The sequence below is a fragment of the Triturus cristatus genome, chromosome 2_1 (assembly GCF_964204655.1).
Source record: "Triturus cristatus chromosome 2_1, aTriCri1.1, whole genome shotgun sequence".
NCBI classification, from domain to species: domain Eukaryota; kingdom Metazoa; phylum Chordata; class Amphibia; order Caudata; family Salamandridae; genus Triturus; species Triturus cristatus.
Genome location: NC_140581.1, coordinates 371,134,520 through 371,160,099, shown reverse-complemented (window position 1 = coordinate 371,160,099; position 25,580 = coordinate 371,134,520). Strand labels below are relative to the sequence as shown.

Genomic DNA, 25,580 nt, shown 5'->3' with positions numbered 1-25,580 from the left:
ACGGCTGAATCTGGCGATCTGGCTCCTGAAGTCCTAGAGTTTGGCTATCTCAAACTGCCACCTGACTGTATGGACATCATCAAGGAGGCCAGGAGACCCACTACCAGAGCTTGCTATGCAGCCAAATGGAAAAGGTTCGTCATTTATTGCGGAAATAATGACATCAACCCGCTGGACGCATCCATCCAAAACATCATCTGTTATCTCTTACACCTATATCGATGCAATCTGGCGTACACCTCTATACGTGTCCATTTGACCGCAATATCAGCCTATCTGCAAACCAGGCAGCACCTCTCTCTATTCAGAGTGCCTGCCATCAAAGCATTCTTGGAGGGGCTCAAACGAGTCATTCCACCTAGTCACCCACCGGCTCCAATGTGGAACCTCAACTTGGTCCTCACACGCCTGATGGGTCCACCCTTTGAACCTCTACACTCATGCGAGATTCAATTCCTTACCTGGAAAGTGGCCTTCCTAGTAGCGATCACTTCCCTCAGAAGAGTTAGTGAACTCCAGGCACTAACCGTTCAAGAGCCATTTATTCAGGTTCACGCTAACAGGGTCGTACTACGTACCAACCCCAAGTTCATGCCCAAGGTAATATCACAGTTCCACATGAACCAGACTATTGAACTGCCCGTTTTCTTCCAAAACCCACAAACTGTTGCAGAAAGGGCACTACATACACTAGATGTACGGAGGGCCCTCATGTACTACATCGACAGGACTAAACCATTCAGGAAGACAAAACAACTGTTCGTTGCCTTTGCCCCACACCACAAAGGTAACGCCATCTCCAAAGCAGGGATAGCCAGATGGATAGTTAAGTGTATTCAAATCTGTTATCAAAAGGCAAAACGCACATTAACTATTCCACCACGAGCCCACTCAACACGTAAGTTGGGGGCTTCCATGGCCTTCCTAGGAAATATTCCCCTGCATGATATATGCAGAGCAGCCACATGGTCCACTACACACACATTTACAAAACACTATTGCGTAGATGTGCAGTCAAAACAGCAGGCAGCTGTAGGACAGGCTGTTCTCAAAACACTTTTTCAGACCGCTGCAGCTGGCACGGGTAGCCGCCGCTAATAGAGGGCACTGCTATGTATTCTATGCACAGATATGAATTCAGCAGCCCACATGCCTCGAACTGAATATGCTACTTACCAGTATGCATCTGTTCTTGGCATGTAGGGCTGCTGACATTCATATCGCCCTCCCTCCTCCCCGGCGCCTGTCGCAGCTGCAGCTCTCAGAATTACTGCAAGCATGGTCATCACTTTCTGTATCTACTCCATCACTGCCACAATGGCGAAAAACAATCTGAGGATGGAGAGGATGCCCATGCGCACTGTAGTCCAGGGGAGGAGTCACCTATCCAAGGATACTTCGAAGACTCTTCCAGGACAACAACGTGCAAACATCCGGACCCAACACTAGGCGGCGATCTATGCACAGATATGAATGTCAGCAGCCCTACATGCCAAGAACAGATGCATACTGGTAAGTAGCATATTCAATTTCCTACAATACTTTGTGGACATAATACGCAATCAAAGAATCTTCAAGTCATGTATTTTGCTCTGACCCTATATGCACAGTTTTTCACACAAGTAGATCCCCATAACTTGTACTCCATTAGAAAAGTTATCCCATATATTTATATAAGCATCTTTTGCTTTTCCTGTACCCGACCCAAATCATTTGTGGTCCAAAAATCACCTGTCTTTGAATTTTGAATTGGAGGGACAATGGTAAAGCCGTAACTGAAAGTAACATTTTAAATGGATAGCTCTTCGTATTTGAGAGTGCCAGAGTCTGTGCCTCCTATAATGATGTGATGTAATGCACACTGTGATGTAAGGCATTCTGGAATGGAAGGTTGGGGGATTTTTTTTAAGTAAGTACAGTTCAGTTATAGCTGGGGACTAGTAAAGTTAGGAAGCTGATTTACTGATGCTAATAAATAGATAAGAACATACCAGGACGCCTGAATTAAGTTATTATACTGGCGATGATTTGGAAAGAACCTGAAAAAAAGCGCTGCTAAGGATTCCTCATTCCAAGTGTCCTGATGCGCTACTTGAAACCGGTCGGTCATCCGTAAAAAGAAGCGTCTCCATGCTAAAAAGCGGGATTGTCATGTTAAGGAAAGTGTGGTAGAAATTAGCTTTCAGCGACGCTGAAGGCGGTGAGATGCGGTATTTCTCCTGAACGTTTAATTAGGACTTCAATGCGGTGAGTGATATTCCAATTTTATTTTCGTAATTGAAGACTACAGTCGCTCGGTTCCAACTTTGTTCTTCTTGTGTTTGAAAACAGTCGCTCGGTAGATACGCACCTGTGGCAAGTAAGGACAAGGAAGCGTATAGGAGCACATAAGAAGGAAATTGGATCAGATTTTGAATTTCGGCCAAACGCATACGCGTGCGTGACGTACGACGTACCTCACGTTAGTCGGCCATGTTAAAGTCAGGCATATCGTTACAATACGAACGAGTAAGAACTGTGTGTGGATCATCAACAATAGTGTATTTAACGCACTGATGCACACAGCAATCGAATACAAATTGTGGGTACAGCATTAACAATTAAGTTTTTAACGCGCTGATGCACACAGCAAATTTTCAACAGTTAACAAGGCACATATATATGTACATCAATAAATAAGTGAAAATAAGCATTTAACTAAACAAAAGGAACAATAAATATTAATAAAATATAGCAAACAGCTACAACCATGACAGACAGGGAAGCGATAATAGATATGAATTCTGATATACATGATGAAGAAAATGATGCAGGGAAAATATCAAGCCCTGTTTTTAGGAGACCTCTGCCGTTTGACTTTTCAGAACAACAAAATGTTGCTAAAGATGGGAGAAATGGACAAGGAGATTTGAGCATTTTTTTAAATGCAACATGCAAAAATCACACTGATGAACAGGCAAAAGACTTCTTACTTAATTTAGTAGGAGATGAAGTAGAAGACCTTATAATTACATTTCCTCAACAAGAACGAAACGCCTATAAAGGACTTATGAAGTGTCTAAATGACAAATTTGATCCTCATAGAAATTTAGATTTTGAAAGATACAATTTTAGTACAGCATGTCAAAAAGAGGATGAAACAATGGATGATTTTGTCACCAGACTTAAAAAGCTAGTAACATTTTGTGAATTTGATCAATTTAATAACGAAGAAGCAATAAGACTAAGAATTATACAAGGCTGCAGCTCAAAAAACTTCAGAAAAAAACTTTTAGAAAAAACATATGATCTTCAAGAAATTCTGCGTATGGCAAGAACAGAATTACGAGCTGAAAAACATGCCACAAACATGGAAGAAGGAAGAATAAAAACTTTCGAACAAGTAAGACAAATGTCATGGAAAACAAACGGCGAAAAGAAAATGGAGACACATTACAAGGAGAAAAGACTGTGTTATAGATGTGGTTTTCAATTTCCCCATCAAAAATTTTGTCCAGCTATGGGACAACAATGTAAAGAGTGTGGCGGATATAATCATTTTTCAAGTATGTGCAGATTTAAAAAAGAAAAAAAAGGAAACTGAATAAGAAAGGAAAATGGAAATAAACAGTTTAATTTCAATAAAGGATAAATATATGAAAACGTGAAATATATAAGAGAAATGGAAGGAGTTGAGAAAGAAGAAGAATCTAAAGAAGATTTTGAACATGGTGAGAGGCTGTATATGATGCAAGAAAAAGAAGAAATTCAGCAATTAAATATGATTAGAAAGGAAGACATTAAAAAAGCAACCTCTGTTGATCTTTTTGTAGGTTCTCAAAAAGTACCTTTCGTTTTGGATAGTGGTGTAACTTGCAATATAATGTGTGTGTCTGAATATGCAAAAATGACTGAACAACCCCCTCTTAAACCATTAAATGTAAGTTTTTTTCAATGGGGTGCAAAACATCCTGGCTCTTGTCTAGGAAAATTTGAAGAAATTCTAATACATGAACAAATAAGCAGTAAAGAAGAAATGCATGTTATACAAGGAGTGGTTCCAGGGCCATGCTTACTGAGTAATGTAACTGCTCAATTCATGGGGCTATTAGCAGTCACTTGTAATTTAACAACAAATCACCCTGTTCTTCGAAAATATCCAAAATTGTTTGATGGTTTAGGGAAATTGAAAGACAAAGCAATAACTCTACATATAAATGAAACAATAAAGCCTGTAGCTCATCTCACAGAAGAGTCCCTATTCACATGCAAGCAAAAGTTGAAAAAGAATTCAAAGCACTATTAAAAGAAGACATAATTGAAGAAGCAACAGGCCCAACACCTTGGGTATCTCCCATTGTAATTGTTCCCAAAAATGACACTGAGGACATCAGAATTTGTGTGGACATGAGAATTCCAAACACTGCAATTGAACGAGAGAGATACCCAGGCCCTCATTTAAACGATATGATTAGCAATATTAATGGTGCAGTTGTTTTTTCAAAACTTGATTTATGTAAGGGTTATCACCAACTAGAAATTGATAGTCAATCGAGATACATTACAACATTCTCAACACATTTGGGTCTTTTCAGATATAAACGATTGAATTTTGGCATATGCTCTGCTGCTGAAATATTTCAAGAAGTCATAAAAAATATCATAAGACCTGTACAAAACAGCATGAACTATAGTGATGACATCCTAGTCTTTGGAAAAAATCCAAGAAGAACATGATCAGGCCTTAGATAATGTATGTCAACAACTTCTTAAAGCTGGACTGACTCTAAATCTTAAAAAATGTGAACTAAACAAAACTGAACTAACATTCTATGGCCATATATTTTCTCGTGACGGAATGAAGCCAGATCCTAAGAAAATAATTGCGCTGAATACAGTACAAAAACCCAACGACATAACACAATTGAGATCATTCTTGGGAATGGCCAGTTATTGTGCAAGGTATGTAAATAATTGTGCAACACTAAGCTTGCCTCTCAGAGAATTAACAAGAAAAGGTAGAAGATTTGAATGGAATGAAAGCTGTGAACAGGCGTTCAGAGAAATAAAGTCACAAATAACTATGGCAGCAAATTTAAAATACTTTGATGCAAATTTGTGTGCGGAATTGGTATTGGATGCCAGTCCTGTAGGGCTAGGTGCTATGCTTGTACAACACAAACCTGGAAGAGAAACTCCAAGATATGTAATATCTCATGCCAGCAAAAGTCTTTCAGAGTTGAACAAAAATACTCTCAGCCTGAGAAAGCGAGTTTAGCGGTCGTATGGGCATGTGAACATTATCATGATTTCATCCATGGGAAACCTTTTGTAATAATAACAGATCACCAAGCCCTCATTTCCATTTTTGGGAACCCAAAAACAAAGATGCCTCCAAGGATAGAAAGATGGGGAATGAGTTTAATGGATTACGATTTCAGAATTATTCATAAACCTGGAAAAGAATACATTCCTGCGGATTCTCTGTCTAGGCATCCCTGTGATTCAAAGGAAAGACAACAATTGGAGGCAGAAGAATATATCTGTTTTTAATAAAGTCAGCAATACTTGAAGTTGTTTTGCAAAAAGAACTGATTGAAGCCACACATTCAGATGATACCATTCAAGAAATAATCACAATTATACATGAGAACAACTGGAGACTAATAAATACTGCAAGTCGTTTCAAGCCAAATGTAAAAAATTGGCTTTTAAAAATATACAAGCAGAATTATCTGTAGCTTCTTCGGGCATAGTGTTGAGAGGAAACAAAATAGTTATTCCAGTTTGTTTACAAAGGAAAGTTATTAATCTGGCTCATGAAAGCCATAGAGGTATATCTGCTACTAAAAATTTCCTAAGAGAGAAAATGTGGTTTCCAAGGTTGGACCAGCAAGTGGAAGAAGTAGTTCAATCGTGTCATATATGCCAATGCACATCATGAGAAAAAGAAACACAAGAACTTCACATGTCAGAATTGCCAGATGCTGTATGGGCTAATGTGGCAGCAGATTTTTATGGCCCTTTGGATTCAGGGCATTATCGACTTCAATAGTGCTTCCAGTTCTTGATGAATTGTTATCTACGTGGTGTATACCCAATGTGCTAATAACTGATAATGGTCCTCCTTTCAGTGGAAGTGAATTCAAAACATTTATGAATTATCTGGGGGTTGTGCATCGGAGAGTGACTCCTATGTGGCCGCAAGCTAATGGAATGGTAGAAAGGTTAATGGCTACTGTGAGAAGTTGGCCTGGTATATGATGTTCACTAGTTAAAGTGACCACCTTGTACCATGCCAAGCAACCCTTATGGTGTGGTTGTAAGTCAACCTTTTCGGACCAGCTGCCCTAGTGGTAGCGTAGGCTAAGCAGTCTTTCAGGCTAAACTCTTTTTGGCATGTAAAGCAAGCTGTTTTACCATATGCAACCCCCCTTTATACCAATGAAAGGACACCACACAGATATATATTCAAAATATATATGTATTTATTACTCAAAGTATCCCCTAGACTCTTTATGAGCACAGGAGCACAAATCGTTAAACAAGAAAGTATTACAATATACAGAAGTTGCACTTTATATGGATAGGCCCTGGTGGCCGCTCGAACCATATACTAAAATAGTGGTATAAGTACCACGAACAGGAAAGGGAAAAGGCCTAGGGCCTCTAGAATCGCTGGGCCTACAAGGAGCTAACTTCAGTTAGTGACCAGGAGGTCCAGGGGTCGCGTGTGCAGTGAGGAAAGTTACACGCGAACTCCCATAGGTTTTCAATGGGTGCGTAAAAGTTCAAATGTTACTGCTAGAAGGGTCTTCTGGATGGACTACGAACTTAAGACTTAAAACACAGACACTAGAGATGTTTCTCTACGCTTGGGCACCGGAGTGCCAGCTTTACCTCACCCACAGGAAGCGGGTGCATAGGTCTCGAAGTGCGTCGGGTTTCGTCTATCTGTTCAATGGAGCCTGATGACAAAGATGCTGCAGGCGGTCGGTCCAGAAGAGATGCGGTGGATCCAAGGGTGGATCGGAGTTGTAGAAGACCTGGAAGCAGAGGGGACAGTGTTCACAGTCACTAGCCAGTGACCAGCGTGGCACCAGGTGGGTACCAGGCGATGTCGGGTGCAAACAGGTGAAGAGGGGTAGCTTCTCTCTGCAGCCACGTGGTCCCTGAAGGTCGACGACGTCCAGGAGTCGGTTCACGAGCTGTCCCACGCAGGCTCTCGCTGTCCGCGGTGTCGGCGACTCGAAGGAAGCAAACAAGCCTTGGCAAAAGCAGGAGTCGCAGGAATTGAAGAAAGCTGATTACTCTGACCAGCAAGGTCAGAGGGGCTGCTCCTTTGGAGGGAAGCAGAGGCCAGTCTGGGGCAACCAGACCAGCATCGTAGTTTTCAAAGTTAGTCGGCAAGATGGCCACTAGCCAACGGGCCAGGGACCGGGCAGGCGCGTTGAGTCGCAAAGTGCAGAGGGGCCCCACGCAGATCGTGGAGATGCTGGAGGGCTCACCTTTGGTGCAGATGCTGCTCGGATGTTGGGCTTCTCAGGACCCAAAGCACAACTCGGAGGGAGCCTCTGTTGTCGCGCTTGCAGCTTGTCGAGTGTCTTTCCAAGATGGCTGGCTCCACGTGTCTCGGTGCCTCCACGGGTTCCTTCTTTGCAGGGACTGTGGATCGGGCTGTGAGAGGTCTGGAGGTCCAGGTCTTGTCGGTCTATGGGCTCGGGCTCCGGCGGGAGGCGGCAGCAAAGCAGACGTCGAGTTGCTGGATGGTGTTTGCGTTAGCAAGATGGTCACTCCCTGACCATAGGGGAGATTTCCTTCAGTCCTCTGTGCAGCAGAGCATCGAAGTTCCCGTCTTCTTCTTATTGTTAAGTTGATTCCAGGATGTCTGATGTCTTGGGACACAGCTCCTACCTTTAAGCGGATTCTAGGGGCCGGACTACCTGCTAGGTACCTCCCTAAGGGTGGGACCAGGAAGGGGGGTGGTTACACCCCCAATCCTTTGTCCAGCTCGCCCCAGGTCCGGGGCTGGTGTGCCCCAGGACCGGTTTGAACTGGCATATGCACCGAGGCTCCTTGTGAGCCTCAGACATGTCTGATTCTATTCAAGCCCTACCTGACCAATACACAAAATCCTGTCTGGGGTGGTGCTCGCACATCCCCTGGCAGGAAAACCTTTGTCCACGTCTCCCAAGCTGGAAGGACTCCCAGCAGCAGGAGGGCAGACTTGTGTCTGTGGTGCCAGCATCCATTTTGTGGAGCTGAGGCTATGTCTGATTTTACCCGGGTTTCAGGTTCTGTACATGTCCTGTCCCTCTAGAAGGGTGGAATGCTAACCCCGTCGCCAGAATTGGCGAGGGGTTAGTATTCCAATTCGTATGACACCTTACTCGACATGTTTTGATAAAGCCAAACCAAAGATAGCATTTAACCGCGAGGCTCATAATGCCCTTGAGTATATGGTATGACGATATCTGGAAACGGTAGAAGGAAGTTGTTCCGACCACTGCAGACAGGCTCAGCTCATGCCAGAGCACCATCTCACATGGAACCAAGCACTCTGCCTTCAGGATTGTTAAGGCCTGCCATAGGAGTGACTTATAGGTTAACATGTGTTCCATTTAAGGTTAGGTATAGGTATACTACATCTAAGTAAGAGGTGGTTACACCAACTTACCCCAGCTGAGTGATCAGCCAGTTGTGTCAAATTGCTAGGCCAGGCCAGGGGTGGCACAATACATGCTTCAGCCCCTGGTAGGCCTTAGATACACCAATGCCCTGGGTACCTAGTGTACACTAGTACAGGGGCTGACAGGGTGATCTAGTTCCAATGGGTTATGCACCTATAGTGCATAGTGTCAATTTAGCAGAGAGAACAGCAGGCTGGGGGTCTGATTAGCAGGCCCACAGCCTCAATATGTCAAAAACCAGTGAAGCAAAAAGCAAAAATTTGGGGTGACCATAGGATAGCAGACCCTACTCTCCTACACAACCCCCCCCCCCCCCAAACGCAGGGACATTAAACTAGCCTTGACCAGTCTCGTCTTCATGTCCTAAGTGGAAGTACCTGGAGAGACCATCTGCATTCCCATGGTCTGTACCTGGCCGGTGCTCCACTGTAAAGTCCATCCCCTGTAGGGAAATGGACCACCTAAGCAGTTTGGGGTTTTCACCCTTCATCTGATTTAGCCACAAGAGGGGCTTATGGTCGGTCTGAATCTTGAAGTGAGTGCCAAACAAGTATGGCCTCAGCTTCTTCAGGGCCCACACCACAGCAAAGGCCTCCCTCTCAATAGCTGACCAATTCTTCTCTCTGGGGGTCAACCTTCTGCTAATAAAAGCAATGGGTTGGTCTTGACCATCTACATTAAGTTGTGACAGCACAGCTCTCACACCCAACTCAGAAGCATCTGTTTGGACAATAAATTCTTTGGAGTAGTCAGGACTTTTCAGGATAGGTGCAGAGCACAAGGCCTTCTTCAGGTCATCAAATGCCTTTTGACAGCTTACTGTCCACTGAACCTTTTTGGGCATCTTTTTGGATGTCAGATCATTAAGAGGAGTCACCATGGACCCATAGTTCTTAACAAACTTCCTGTAGTACCCAGTCAAGCCCAAGAAAGCTCGAACTTGAGTCTGGGTGGTTGGAGGGGACCAGTCCTTGATGGATTGTATCTTACTCTCCAGTGGTTGAACTTGGCCTCCACCTACAAGGTGGCCCAAATACACAACCTTACTCTGCCCTATCTGGCACTTAGTAGCCTTGATAGTGAGGCCTGCCTTTTGCAGAGCCTCAAGTACCTTCTTCAGGTGGATCAGGTGATCCTCCCAGGTGGAGCTAAAGACAGCAATGTCATCAAGATATGCTGCACAAAAGTCATCCAACCCAGTAAGGACTTGATTCACCAACCTTTGGAAGGTGGCAGGTGCATTCTTCAGACCAAATGGCATCACCAAAAATTGGTAGTGTGCTCCTGGGGTTGAAAATGCTGTTTTGCCCTTAGACTCCTCAGCTAATCTGATTTGCCAATAGCCAGCTGTCAAATCAAATGTGCTCCAAAACTTAGCAGAAGCCAGTTTATCTATGAGCTCATCTGCCCTTGGAATAGGATGTGCATCTGTCCTAGTGACAGCATTGAGTCCTCTGTAATCCACACAGAACCTCATCTCTCTCTTGCCATCTTTGGTGTGAGGTTTGGGGACCAGAACCACTGGGCTAGCCCAGGGGCTCTCTGAGGGCTCAATGACACCCAGTTCCAGCATTTTGTGTACCTCAGCCTTTATACAGTCCCTGACGTGGTCAGGTTGTCTGTAAAGTTTGTTCTTTACAGGGACTGTCACCAGTGTCCACCACATGGGTACACCAGTCAGTTTGACTAGGTATCAGTGAGAACATATGCTGAAATGATTGTAGAACCTGTCTACATTCAATCTGCTGATGCTCAGAGAGGTTGCCTCCAAGGCTCACTCCTTCAACTGAACCATCTTCAGGGTTCTGAGACAACAGGTCTGGGAGAGGGTCACTCTCTTCCTCCTGTCCCTCGTCTGTAGCCATGAGCAAGCCCATGTCTGCCCTGTCAACATATGCTTTTAACCTGTTAACATGGAGTACCCTGTGGGGACTCCTGGGAGTGCCTAGGTCCACCAAGTAGGTAACCTCTCCCTTCTTTTCCAGGATTGTATGGGATCCAGACCATTTGTCTTGGAGTGCTGCTGGGGCCACTGGCTCCAACACCCATACCTTCTGTCCTGGCTGATACTCAACCAAGACAGCCTTTTGGTCATGCCAAGCTTTCTGTAAGGCTTGGCTTGCCTCAAGGTTTTTGGATGCCTTCTCCATATACTCAGCCATCCTGGAGCGGAGACCAAGTACATAGTCCACTATGTCTTGTTTAGGCTTTTTGAGAGGTAACTCCCATCCTTCCTTCACTAAACACAGTGGGCCTCTTACAGGGTGCCCAAACAACAATTCAAAGGGGCTGTAGCCAACTCCTTTTTGTGGGACCTCTCTGTAAGCAAACAGAAGGCAGGGTAGAAGGATGTCCCATCTTCGCCTGAGCTTTTCAGGTAATCCTTTGATCATACCCTTTAGGGTCTTGTTGAATCTCTCAACAAGCCCATTGCATTGTGGGTGATAAGGGGTGCTGAACTTGTAGTTGACACCACATTCCTTCCACATAGCTGTCAAGTCTCCTGACATGAAGTTGGTACCTCTGTCAGAAACCACCTCCTTAGGAAACCCCACTCTGGAGAATACTCCCAGTAGGGCCCTGGCCACAACAGGAGCTGTTGTGGTCCTAAGGGGAATTGCCTCTGGATACCTGGTGGCATGATCGACTACCACCAGTATAAATCTGTGCCCAGATGCAGTGGGGGGATCCATGGGACCCACTATATCTATCCCCACTCTTTCAAAGGGAACCCCCACCACAGGTAGTGGTATTAGGGGGGCCTTTGTTGTGCCACCTGATTTGCCACTGGCTTGGCAGGTCACACAGGAGCAACAAAACTCCTTGGTATCTTCATTCATGTGAGGCCAGTGAAAGTGAGGGACAAGCCTGTCCCAAGTCTTGTTCTGGCCTAAGTGTCCTGCTAGAGGAATATCATGGGCCAAGGTAAGAAGGAAGCCCCTAAATTGCAGAGGTATAACCAACCTCCTGGTTGCACCAGGTTTTGGGTCTCTAGCCTCTGAATAAAGGAGCCCATCATCCCAATACACTTTATGGGTACCTTGAGCATTCCCAGCAGCCTCAGCAGCAGCCAGCTGTCTGAGGGGTTCAAGAGATGGACAGGTTAACTGAGCCTGCCCCAAGACAGCCCTGGAAGGTCCCCCTGTCCCCAGAAACTCAACCTGGTCAGTTTCAAGCTCTTCAGGGACAATTCCTTCAGGGTTCTCTAGATCATCTTCCTGGGAAGGCTGATCATCACTTGGAGGCAGGGGGGAAGGCACAGCCTTAACCCTCCTGTTCTTCTTCTTGGAAGGTGCTTGGTCCATTGTTCCAGGATCCGAGACCTGAGGTTCTGAGGAAATTAAAATATTATAAGGCCTATGTGTCCCCGTGTGTCCCCCACCACTCATGTGCACATACATGTAACCTATGTATTTCCCCTCCATGGCCTGTCTATCATGATGCTTATGCTATAACGTGGCCTGCCATAATCCAGTCTCCCATGAGAGAAACGACAAATCTGCTCTGAGGCCTACACGTTTTCGCATCATGTTTTCCCGCATTTCCATTATTGTGGCTCAGCCAGAGCCGAAAAGAGGTTTCAGGCCTCAGAACGCTCTGAAAGCTGCAGCTGCGTATCCTTGGCCTTGCACACTTGGGCCTCAGCCAAAGGGGCCCCGACCGAGGTGCCGAGACAGTATTGAGCACGGTTATCTGCTTACTCCTACCGAAACCACATTCCTGCCTGGAGAAGGAGGGATAAACATGACCCATCTGCAAAGGAGAAAGCCTTGCCTTCCTGTCTCTTTTTGTGTGATTACAAAAGCTCACGTCAGTGAAAAGCCCATAGCCCCCATGTAAGGCCTACGCTGTAAATGAAGAAATAGATGCCACATTGGCTCTTGGTGATGGGCAACCTATGTCACAAATCAGTCCCTGCTCCAGACTTTAGATATCAGATAATACAAAATGTGCTGGTCGTCTTGACACTGAAGGCCTAGCTTCCAGACTCCCCGGTTGCATAGCAACCCTTTCACACGTCAGTTACACGTCATGCTCTAGTTGAGCACAAATAAGGCAAAGTTCTAGTAAAGTTCCAGCTGATCACGCAACCCCCTCCAGGCATCCACCCACCTATGACACTTACCTATTATCATCAAGTGGACGCCCACCTTCACGCCTACTTACACACCCACATGCTCTTATCTCATTCTCTCTTGCTCCGCCTGAAGCACTCCTGCTTACGTATATTATTACAAACATATATATACTGTACTCTGCAAATAAAGTTGGAGAATATATATTTTGAGAATCCTGGTCCTGATCCCTTGTGGTGATGGAACTATTCTCCCTATAACTCGAGTTATTTGAATAAAGCCCTTTTTGAACCTGATACCACGGACTCAGCCTCTTGCTTCATGCATGATCATATTGATATATAGAAATTCCGAACGCGTAATATTTTATTTACGACATTAATGGCGCCCGAACAGGGACAAATCTCCTTCCCCATGCGCCGGAGATGAAGGTCCAGTTTTGCCCCCTTTCACAGCCGTGACGGACTTCGAGTGTACACGCCGCGGGTTTTCCCGCCAACTCCCTCAGGCCAACGAAGGAGACGGACTGCGACCAGGCATCCATACGAGGCGGTGAGGATTGCGGATCGTCCCGACCCAGAGCCCACCCTGCGAGAGCTGTGTCCGAGGTTTCTAGAGATCCACCTAAGATACGCCATTCCCTGCGCAGCGTCAAGTGTCCGAGGCCTTCAAGTTCAAGTTCTGCTTCCCGGTGAGTTTCTCATGGGGGTTGCAATAATGACGGGTTCATTTAATGAACACGGTAAAGACGTGTCTCACTTGTGAGACCGGTATGTTCAAGAGCATGCATTCAAGAATTAATGTTTCAAGAATTAAAGTCCAAGTTTTCAGGTGCACCGATATAACTGTATGAATTTTATTGTCTTAGTAAGGTTCAGTTAGGTTTGAATGTGTCAGGTTTTTGTGTAAGTTTGTTTCGTTGTGATTTATTATTTTTTTTTTTGTTCATTGTGATTTCTGTTTTCGGTTACATTCCAACATGCCGTTATTTTCAAAACTGCGTAAGATATGTACCAGGAAAGGTGTACTAGAGGAACCAGTTAACATTCCGCCTAGAGACACACCTGGACATTTCATGTACTGTAAGCATGGTTTAGATGCCGTGTTGTTTTTAGAACTATGGGTGGATTACACGAAGGATTTAGAGACGAAGTATAGATGGCCTATTACGGGAACGTGGGATGCGGAATGCATTATGAAGGTAGAGGAAGAGATATGGAAGAGAAAATCTAGACCTGCTCAGAAGGATGCCATTGAGTTATGGCGCAAGGAGTCACATAGAAGAACAGAGAAAGAGTTCCACAAAACAGAGAGAAGTAGACAGGAGTCCGAAAAAGCCAAAGAAGAGAAATTACAGGAGGAAGGGGAGCGGGTAAAAAGAGAGCAGGCTGAAAGAGAAAGAAATACTGTCGTTGCTGGTATTTATCCCGTCCTTTCAGAGGAACTAGCAAAAGTGGCCCCAGTAGAAAGACCAGTTAGAGTGCCACCGCAAGTACCCCGAAAAATAAAACAAACAGCATCCGAAACGTTCATTAACACCTACCTAGAGGAATCCCCACCAGCATAGGGAGGATCCGGGGCAACATCAGGAGGGGGGCCGACAGTAAAAGTAGACATCTCCGAATGTATATATGACCCAGATCCAGGAAAGGGCAGAATGCTCGTGTTTTCACTACGGCTTAGACGAGCAGTCGCAGATTTAGAAAAATTACCAGATATGGATAAACATCTAAAGAAAATGTACACATTCATAAGAACAGGGGAAGGTCCGGAGTGTATAGCAGAAGCTGTACAAAATAGAAAGGTAATTATTAAGAACTATATCCTTCGCTTCCTAATTAATTGTCTGATCAGGGAAAAAGACGAAGGCGACGGGGACGTAGACCGTTGTTATATTGGTTGGAGTGATCGCATAGTTATGTTATGTTATGTTATTTATTCTTTTATATAGCGCAACAGTTACTCAAAAAGAGTGTCCCGGCGCTTTTAGGTAAGGGAAACAGATTTCAGAATAACACAACACGGCTAAAAACAAGATAAAAGATAAACAAAAAACAAGCAACTGAGCGACCTATTGAGAAAACAGCCAGGTTTTGAGACCTCTTCTAAAATCAAGGAGAGTGAAAGCCCCCCTCAGAGGGAGCGGTAGTGCGTTCCACATCTGTGGGGCCAACAGACTGAAAGAGCGCCCCCCCAGGCGAGCCCTCTTCACACGCGGAACAGCCGCCAAGAGTAGAGATTCTGACCTCAACGCGCGAGTCGGATGGTAAAAGGTCAGTCTCTTTTGAAGATGTTTAGCTCCCACCGCATGGAGCGCCTTGTAGGCCAGGGTCAAAGCCTTAAAGGCAATCCGTTTGCGGATGGGTAGCCAGTGTAACGCCACCAACAACCCAGAGGCGCTGGCCCGTCTACTTAGGCCAAAGATGGCCCTGGCCGCCGCGTTCTGTACAACTTGAAGCCTTTGTAGCAGGTACTCTGGCAGGCCCAGGTAAAGAATGTTGGCATAATCCAACCTGGGGCCTATCAGAGCCTGCACCGTCAGCCTCCTGTGCTCCTCTGATAAGAGAGGCAAGAACCTCCGCAGCATAGATGCCGGTCAGCATGATAAATCAGGCCAGACAGACAACATGTTGACCAAAATCCGAAAGGCAATAATAGCGTCACACGAAGGAGGCCAGAACGAAAAAGCTGAGTTATCATCTGATGACGAAGCAGGGGACAAAGACAGAATACATTATGTGGGCCGTGCCCGGCGATTCGAAAGGCCCAAGGGCCTCAATCACCGTAAACAGGGAACTGCCATAAAAGAAAGATATTCCCTTGAAAGTTTGTTCCAGATCACCGAAAAAGCGGTGAATAAATGGCTAGGTAACGATCAGCCCCTCACCCCGACCGAAAATGAATTAGCACGATCAGCCACCCTGTGGATATCCCAATATGATATATATAATAACGATATCGTAGCCCAAACGTTCTTGAGCCTCCCACCAAACGAACAGCGCATAGCTGGTGTTTACATGGTCCAACATTTGATCACGTTATATGAGAGTCAATATTCTGGTCCTGGTCTATTGTATAAGTTGCTGGACGACATAATACTAGACAGGTGGATGAACATGGGTACTGAACTGATTAATGTCATTCTGGATCAGCGACACAAGTATATAGTATACGTGACTAGATCCCTGCTTCCCGCTCCACCCCAGGTTAAGGGACAGTCATACGACAAGCTGAACCCCCTACGAGAGGTTCATCCTGTAAAGGATGCAAACAATGAACTGCAACGGGTGTATGTCTACACCCCCATGTCGAAATTAGAGATACTGGAAATGAAAAAAATGTTACCATCCCATGATAAAGACCCGGGGGGTTTTCACCGAGAACTAAAGGACAGTCTTCGCTTAGGAGAATATACATATGCTGACATTCTAAAGTTATTAAAAGTACTATTGCCTGCTGGTATTTACGAGAAGCTGAAAGGACAGGACTGGGAGGTGGGAGAGAAAAGGCTCCGCTGGGATCTGTTGGAAAGAGAGGAAGAGGGAAGAGGCCTGGGGGTTGGTCTGGGTCCCCGAGCTAAAGACCTACCTGAACTCCTTGTACAAGTTTTGCCCAGATTACTAATTACCAAGAAAGAAGACTGGGATGCTATTTCAGCCTGTAAACAGAAACCAGACGAGGACACTAGCGATTTTTACTCTAGGTTTGAGAAATGTTTCACTATCAATAGTGGTCTTAAGCCCGGTAGTGATTCATATCCCCATCTTTTCGTGAGCAAACTAGTAGAAAATTCCCTACCAGAAGTGAAGTATAGGGTACTGAAGGTTGAGAGTACTTGGCAAGCAAACAGCCCTTCACAAATGTTACAGATGTTACAATACCACCAGAACAGAATTAGAGAAGAACACGACCAGGACAAGAGACGCATGAGAGACACAAAGATGAAGATGCTGGTGGCCCAATCGACACCGGCAAACACAAACACGAACAAGAACAGCACGAAACAAAATAATGGGACCTGTAACTATTGCAAGAAGCCAGGCCACTTCGTAAATGAATGTGCGGTCCTGAAACACAATATAGCGATAGGTAAAACAAAGCCACGTCCTTATCCTCCCAAAGAAAATAACACACATCAGACATCAGATACATTTCCACCGCCGCCGCCTGTCCATGCACCTGCACCAGCCCACGCCACAACACAAATGTATGAGCACGCTCAGACTAACTATCCAGAATACCAAGCATATTCGTGAAGAAGCCCAGAGAGGGAATTCGACTTGCCCCTTATTCCAGTTCCTGTGGACCAAGCGGGTCCCCATGTGCATGCACGTTTACAAGGAAAGAATACAAAGTTCTTGATTGACACTGGGGCAAGTAGAACTACCATCAGTCATTCTGAGGTTCCAGGGGCACCCCTCTCGGGCTCAAAGAGTATATCCCTGGGCTTTTCAGGAAAGCCTATTATCAATGAGGTTTCAGAACCAGTCTCTTTAGGAGTTGGTCCACTAATACATACAACAGACTTACTGCTTACTAAATCATGTCCAGAAAACTTACTCGGCATAAAAACGTTAAAGGAACTGGGGGCGATTATCTGTTGCTCGCCAGAAGGAGTGCGACTGTATTTACGTGATTTCAAGGGACATTTTGTTATGAAAGATATTGACATCAGGCTTCAAAATGTACCACAGCACCTATGGGCACAAGGCCCGACTGACGTAGGTTTCATGAACATTACACCATACCAGGTCACCCTCAAGGAAGGAGTGGTGCTGCCACGGATTAGACAATATAAGATTCCACCTGAAGCTGAAGTAGGGTTGCTGAAAATTATCGATGAACTCATCGCACAAGGGGTGGTGATAGAGACAGATTCAAACATATGCAATTCACCTGTTCTTCGTATTCTTAAAAGAACTGATCCCAATGCATCACCTGTCTATAGATTAGTTGTGGACCTGCGAGAATTAAACAAATGTGTGGTGCCACAGTACCCTGTGGTCCCGGACATTTCTTCATTATTGACTGCCATTGATGCGAAGGCTACGTTCTTTACAGTTATCGATCTGAAGACCGCCTTTTTCAGTATCCCAATACATCCTGACAGCCAATATCTTTTTGGTTTCAGTTTAAAAGGCCGCAGCTTCAGATTCACAAGAGCACCACAGGGCTTCACGGAAAGTCCTAGCATCTACAGTCAGGCACTCAAAAGACAACTAGACAGTATTCATATGCCTACCACTACAACACTGATACAGTATGTAGATGACATTCTCATTACTGCACGATCGGAAACTGACTGTGAAAATGCATCACTCACTGTTTTACATTTCCTAGCTGACAAGGGGCACAAAGTGTCCCCTTCGAAGTTGCAATTCTGTGAACAGCAAGTGGCGTACCTTGGGCACTTGCTATCCAAGGAGGGTAGGCGACTGACACCAGAACGTATTCAATTGATTTCTGGCCTTTCACAGCCCAAGACACAAAAGGAGGTACGTGCATTCATTGGCCTCACTTCATATTGCAGGCAGTGGATTCCCCAGTATGCTCACATAGCCAAGCCCCTAATACAGTTGACCACACAGGAGGTAGCTTCTACTAAAGTCCTCCCTTGGACACAAGAACACACTGTGGCATTTGAAGAATTAAAAAGAGCTTTATGTCAAGCACCAGTTTTAGCGATCCCTGATTACAACAAATCTTTTATGCTTTTTGTGACAGAGCGAGATGGAACAGCACTATCTGTCCTAACACAAGATCATGCAGGAAAACACAAGCCCTGCGCTTATTTCTCTAGTACATTGGACCCAGTAGCACAGGCTTTGCCTGCGTGCCTAAAATCTGTTGCAGCAACAGCCTTAGCTATAAGACAAAGTGACTCGATAGTGCTGGGCCACCCCCTGACAGTACAAGTACCACACGCAGTAGAGGTTCTCTTGAACCGAACACAAACACAACACCTGACTGTAGCGAGACTGACAGGTTATGAGCTGACGTTATTTCAACCACACATAGAGATCAGACGATGCAACATACTGAATCCTGCTACTCTTTTGCCCTCCAGTACAGAAAACGTTTCCCTACATGACTGTGTTGAAGTGATACATACCGTGACTAAACCAAGACAAGACTTGACAGATGTTGCACTCCCAGACCCTGACCTAACACTCTATGTTGACGGTTCATGTATGAGGACAGGGGCGGGAGAATTAGTGGCAGCATATGCAGTGACCACTGCTACTGAAATCATAGAGACTAAAAGAATAGACATACTGTCAGCACAAGCAGCAGAGCTCATCGCTCTGACACAAGCGTGCATAAGAGCTAAGCACCTGAGAGTAAACATTTACACCGACTCACAATACGCATATGGGGTAGTTCATGACTTTGGAGTACTATGGAGGGAAAGAGACTTCTTGACCTCTCACGGGGCCAAGATACAGCATGGCCCCCTTATTCAAGCCCTTCTAGATGCTATACATTTACCAACAGCCATAGCGGTTCTGAAATGCAAAGCACATACTAAAGCCATAGATACCATTTCTCAAGGCAATGATCTGGCAGACCGAACAGCTAAACAGACAGCTCAGACCCCACTAGACATGATGAAATCACAGGTACCATTAATGTCCAAAGCCATGACAGTTAGGGATCCTTCCAGGGATGTACAAGACATACAGACGCATGCTACTCTAGACGAATTAAAGAAATGGTCGTAACAAGGAGGGGTACTGACTGATCAGGGTTGGATGACTAAGGGCAAAGAAACATGGTTTCTTCCTGATTCGATGGTACAAGTGATCATAAATACCGCACATAGTCCTGCACACTTAGGAGAGAAAGCAATGCTAGACAGCTTACAGAATATATGGTTCAACAAGCACCTGCGTGCAGCAGCGAAACAAAAGGTCAGAACATGTATGATCTGTTGCCAATTCAATCCAGGTAAAGGCATTCCAATGGAACAAGGTGGATTCCATCCACCTGACCATCCTTTTGAAGTCCCCCAAATGGATTATATCCAAATGGACAGATGCAGAGGTTACAAATATGTCCTGGTAGTAGTATGTTCACTATCAAGATGGACAGAGGCCTATCCAGTCCCTGATTATACTGCTGTAACTACCGCCAGACAACTGGTGCGTGAGTTTTTCCCACGTTATGGTTTACCGCGTGTCGTATATTCGGACAACGGTCAGCCTTTCTCCTCTGAACTCATGAAACAGGTGTCCCTTCTGTTAGGGTATACCTGGAAGTTCCATTGTGTACGACATCCTGAGGCAGCAGGCCTTGTAGAAAGACACAATCAGACCTTAAAGATAAAACTAGCAAAGATTTGCGCAGACAAAGGTGTAGATTGGATGGTAGCCCTGCCGGTTGCCCTCTTTTACATGCGAATGGTAGCCCATTCTAGAACAGGCTTATCTCCCTATGAAGTGGTCTTTGGTAGACCACCGAATATGTGGGGCACTCCAATGCCTAAAAAGATCACTGATGTTGATAGTAACATGCTGACAGATTACCCGGCTTCCTTGATGTCTGCACTACTCTTGTCGTTCGCAGGTTGCTGCCGCCTTCCCTGACAACACCCAGGTCAAGGAACATTTCCTCGTTCCTGGGGATTACGTAGTCATACGGAACTTTGATAGAACGAGCCCTCTTGAGCCAAGGTGGAAGACGCCCAAGTTGGTATTATTGACCACGAGGACCGCTGTTAAAGTCGAAGGACGGAAAGGATGGGTTCATCTTCATCATTGTAAACGCTACTTTGGAAATGACGATTCGTTTAAATAGGACATAAACTTTTCAGACTTTGAGCCCCCTTTACTAGAGAAGACTCCCCAGCAGGAGTACAAAGCTAAACTTAGATCTAAAAAGTCAGAACCCGTTTGATCAATTAAGTCCACTAGGTGGTGAAGCGTTTGAACATGTATTCTGGCTTGCATAAGATCTTGGATACTACTGATGAGAAAAAGAGAAAGATGAAAAGCAAATACTGTAAAATATTACGTGGTAGATGTATAGTGACTTTGATTTTTCTATTTCTTCTGTGCATCACGATGATATGTATCAGCTTCATACTACATGCTATTTTTCCTCCTATTGCCTCACTCTTACACTCTTCTACTAATGATACCATAAAGCACACATTCAGTGATCTGCCATCCCATGAGCTATCATATCGACTTGCCTTACGCAACAATACCTTTATTCAGATGCTGCACCATTCACATAAGACTAGCAATGCTACAGACTGCTGGGTCTGTGGCCGACTTTCCCCCGTATCAGAAGGTGAAGGGAGTGTTGCCTCTTTTCCCTTTTCCATTCTCCCATAATGGTTCTTGCGGAGCATGGTTTGCCTTAATGACATCCATCAACGGTGATGCCAAAGAATGTCAAGACAAGGAGTGTAGGGGCGACTGGGTATGGGGTAACTTGAATAAAGTCATGAATAAAGCATGTTTCCCAGATGAAGAAGGTTTTCCCCAAAGGAAAGGTACAGATCTAGAAAATGAAGAGTATCAGCAAGGAAATGCGACCCTCGACTTTATAATGTTGAATGTCAAACCCATACACAATTTAGGTCCATCCTCAATCACAGTCCTGCCAGTAAAAGGGAACTTGTGTGTCAGAAAAGAAGGCTCTGTACATTTGGGGCACAGCGAGTGTAACACTATACTGGTGTTTAAAGACAAAGGAAAGTCTTACTTCAGAGCATCACGACACACCTACTTTATTTGTGGCCAGACAGCCTATGTACAACTGCCCTTAGACTGGGGCGGGACGTGCTATATATCATTTCTTTTACCACCCGTTTTCTTGGCCCCATCGAACTATCATCAAAATCTCCAACTAGCACTTATCAGACACAGACGAGGGCTCGATGCCTCTGGCATTGACCAGACTGAAACAGCTTGGGAACAATATACAGATTTCAACAAAGGATTCTTTTTCTTCATAGGTCCCGTCCAGAATAGTAAACTTATCCGCAGGCTAACAAGGATTCTAGAAACAGTTGCTAATGAGACTGCATCAGCCCTGGGGAACTTGACCCAGGAACAGTCTGCTATGAGAATGGTCGTTCTTCAGAATAGTCTTGTTCTTGACGTCATCCTAGCGGATAGGGGCGGGGCCTGTAGGGTCATCGGTTCCAGCTGTTGCGTTTTCATACCTAATAACGCACCGTCTGTATACAAAGCAATAACAAGACTCCACAAGATTGCCCAAAGCATACACCAAGACCCAGGCACGTGTACTTGGTCCAGTTGGCTCTGGGAAATAATAGCAGCATGGGGATGGAAAGCGTTGACAGTCTGTGGACTAATACTACTGATGATATTCAGTTGTTGCCTATGTCTGCAGTGTGGCCCGGCCATTTGCGGCCTGTGTGCTACTGCATGTGTTCCACATCCCCATTTACAGAGCATTGAAAATGGTAAAATAATGCTGCAAGAACAGATTGACTGTCTCATGAGAATAGATATGACATGAGGGTCCACTAGGGGACAAGGAGGGAATGAGGAAATTAAAATATTATAAGGCCTATGTGTCCCCGTGTGTCCCCCACCACTCATGTGCACATACATGTAACCTATGTATTTCCCCTCCATGGCCTGTCTATCATGATGCTTATGCTATAACGTGGCCTGCCATAATCCAGTCTCCCATGAGAGAAACGACAAATCTGCTCTGAGGCCTACACGTTTTTGCATCATGTTTTCCCGCATTTCCATTATTGTGGCTCAGCCAGAGCCGAAAAGAGGTTTCAGGCCTCAGAACGCTCTGAAAGCTGCAGCTGCGTATTCTTGGCCTTGCACACTTGGGCCTCAGCCAAAGGGGCCCCGACCGAGGTGCCGAGACAGTATTGAGCACGGTTATCTGCTTACTCCTACCGAAACCACATTCCTGCCTGGAGAAGGAGGGATAAACATGACCCATCTGCAAAGGAGAAAGCCTAGCCTTCCTGTCTCTTTTTGTGTGATTACAAAAGCTCACGTCAGTGAAAAGCCCATAGCCCCCATGTAAGGCCTACGCTGTAAATGAAGAAATAGATGCCACATTGGCTCTTGGTGATGGGCAACCTATGTCACAAATCAGTCCCTGCTGCAGACTTTAGATATCAGAGAATACAAAATGTGCTGGTCGTCTTGACACTGAAGGCCTAGCTTCCAGACTCCCCGGTTGCATAGCAACCCTTTCACACGTCAGTTACACGTCATGCTCGAGTTGAGCACAAATAAGGCAAAGTTCCAGTAAAGTTCCAGCTGATCACGCAACCCCCTCCAGGCATCCACCCACCTATGACACTTACCTATTATCATCAAGTGGACGCCCACCTTCATGCCTACTTACACACCCACATGCTCTTATCTCATTCTCTCTTGCTCCGCCTGAAGCACTCCTGCTTACGTATATTATTACAAACATATATATACTGTACTCTGTGAATAAAGTTGGAAGAATATATATTTTGAGAATCCTGGTCCTGATCCCTTGTGGTGATGGAACTATTCTCCCTATAACTCGAGTTATTTGAATAAAGCCCTTTTTGAACCTGATACCACGGACTCAGCCTCTTGCTTCATGCATGATCATATTGATATATAGAAATTCCGAACGCGTAATATTTTATTTACGACAGTTCAGTAAGGCACTTTTTGGCCTGTGACCTGGTCACAGCAAGGAAATGTGGTGATATACCTAACATCTCTGCATGTGTCCTGTACTCCACTTCTGACCATAGAGAACTCTCTAGGTCATTGCCCAACAAACATTCTACTGGGAGGTCTGCACTAACCACAACCCTTTTGAGGCCAGTTACCCCTCCTCATGAGAAGTTAACAATAGCCACACTATGAGAAGTAGTGGTATTGCTGGCGTTGGTCACCAGGTAATTCTCACCTGGTATGTACTGTCCAGGATCCACAAAGCCTGGTGTCACCATAGTGACACTGGCACATGTGTCCCTGTAGGCTTGAGCCACTTTTGCATTTATAAATGGAGTCTGTCTGTACTTGCCCAGGTTACTGGGGCTCACAGTCAGGGACAAATCCATGTCCCCATCACAGATCAAGACTGCCTGTGTAAGGGTTCTGTCTAAGTCAGAATCTCCTTCAGTTCCCATAGTGATTCCCACTACACCCTTTGTCTGGGGACCAACACTGCTAACAGTACTACTGGGAGCAGGTGCCTTAGGGGCAACAGTGTTGGGGGCTCCACCCTTCTTACAATCACTAGTCCAGTGAGTTGTATTATTGCAAGATTTGCACCAGGGTTTCTTTGGACCTTCTTTCTTCTTCCCTTTAGATTGTTGGGACCCACCCTCATTAGTACTAGTTTGGGGCCCTGTTGAAGACTTCTGGTCTTTGGATTTCTGATCACCCTTTTGGTCTGTTTTCTTCTGATCACCCCCTTGGCCCTGCTTCTGGTTCTTTTGCTTAACCCTGGTTCTGACCCATTTGTCTGCCTTCTTTCCCAATTCTTGGGAAGAGGTCAGATCCGAGTCAACCAAGTGTTGATGCAGTTGCTGGTTTTGACAGTTATTTAAAATCTGTTCTCTCATCATCAAATTGTACAATCCTGTATAATCAGACACGTTACTTCCCAGCAACCAACCCTCCAAAGCCTTAGTGGCACATTCAATGTATTCAGACCAGTCCTGAGTCTGTGTCTTCTGGGTATCTCTGAACATTAACCTGTACTGCTCAGTGGTTAAGCCTAACCCATCAACCAGGACACTCTTCAGGACTCTAGTTTCTGACATCCTCCTCTCTAACAGTGAGGAGTCTATCTCTGCCTCTACCTTCAAAGGAGAGCCATAAGATTGCTGCCCACTGGTCTTCAGGAACCTGCTGCACTTTGCAGGCTCTCTCAAGAGCAGTCATCCACTTGTGGATATCATCCCCACTTTTGTAGGGGGGCACAACCTTGGACATGTTCCTATTGTCAAAGACCCTATCTTTGTCCCTCGGGACAATGCTGCCACCAGTGGGTATAGACCCTCTCTCTCTAGGTTGCCTAGCCTTGTTCAGTTTTTCTTCCATCAGGGCTACTTCTAGCTCCTGTTTCCTGATCCGCAGCTGAGCTTCCTGCATTCTGGCCTCATGCTCCCTCCTCTGAGGGCTGGTCATCCTTCTTCTGGAGTGACCCTGAGAGCCTCTAGAGGTATGAGAGGCATTGGAGTCACCTGAGTCATTCCTCTGTCTCCTAAACCCCTGGTTAAGTCCACTAGGGAGATTCAATGGGGGGAACCCATTGTCAGTCTCCAATAGCCTTAGGTTAGCTGTGCCAAGTATAACACTGGGCACTGGGCTATTCCTCCCATCAGAACTACTGCTACTGTCAGACTCATCCCCCTTGTCATTCTTGTCCCTATGCTTATCCTCATCATCTGTAGTCTGATTCTCACCTAAGGGGTGACTGTTAGGAAGGGGTGCTTCAGTAGCATCTTCAGAAGGAGGGCCTCCTGTTCCAGTCCCTAAGGGGCCTAACTGAGAAGCTTTCTTGAGAGCTCTCTGATCTTCATCAGCTTGTAAGAGTTCTCTGAGTTCAGCAGAGGTAGGGTCCTGGGCTGTTTAAGGCCCCTGATATTTGCCAACTGCCTGAGCTCATTCTGGTTTAGGGTAGCAAAGATGGATGGTGCCCTCTGGGGGTCACTCTCGACAGAGATGGGTACGTTGGACCCCTCTGCCCCAGCCATTGCTCTTAAGTGTGGGTGGATGTGTTGCAACTACCTACACTTGGGTTTTCCTACTAAACCTATCTAGTAGTTGTAGTCAGGGTGTGCTACTCCCTTTGCTCTACAACAACTAAGTTCAGTAGAACTTAAGTA

The 25,580-nt window shown here is 45.4% G+C and overlaps 1 protein-coding gene across 6 annotated transcripts in view; it reads left to right on the top strand.

Annotated features, from left to right (window-relative positions):
* The window catches only part of IL6ST (interleukin 6 cytokine family signal transducer), a 563,892-nt gene that overhangs the window by 159,419 nt on the left and 378,893 nt on the right, over nucleotides 1-25,580 (top strand). The window lies entirely within an intron of this gene.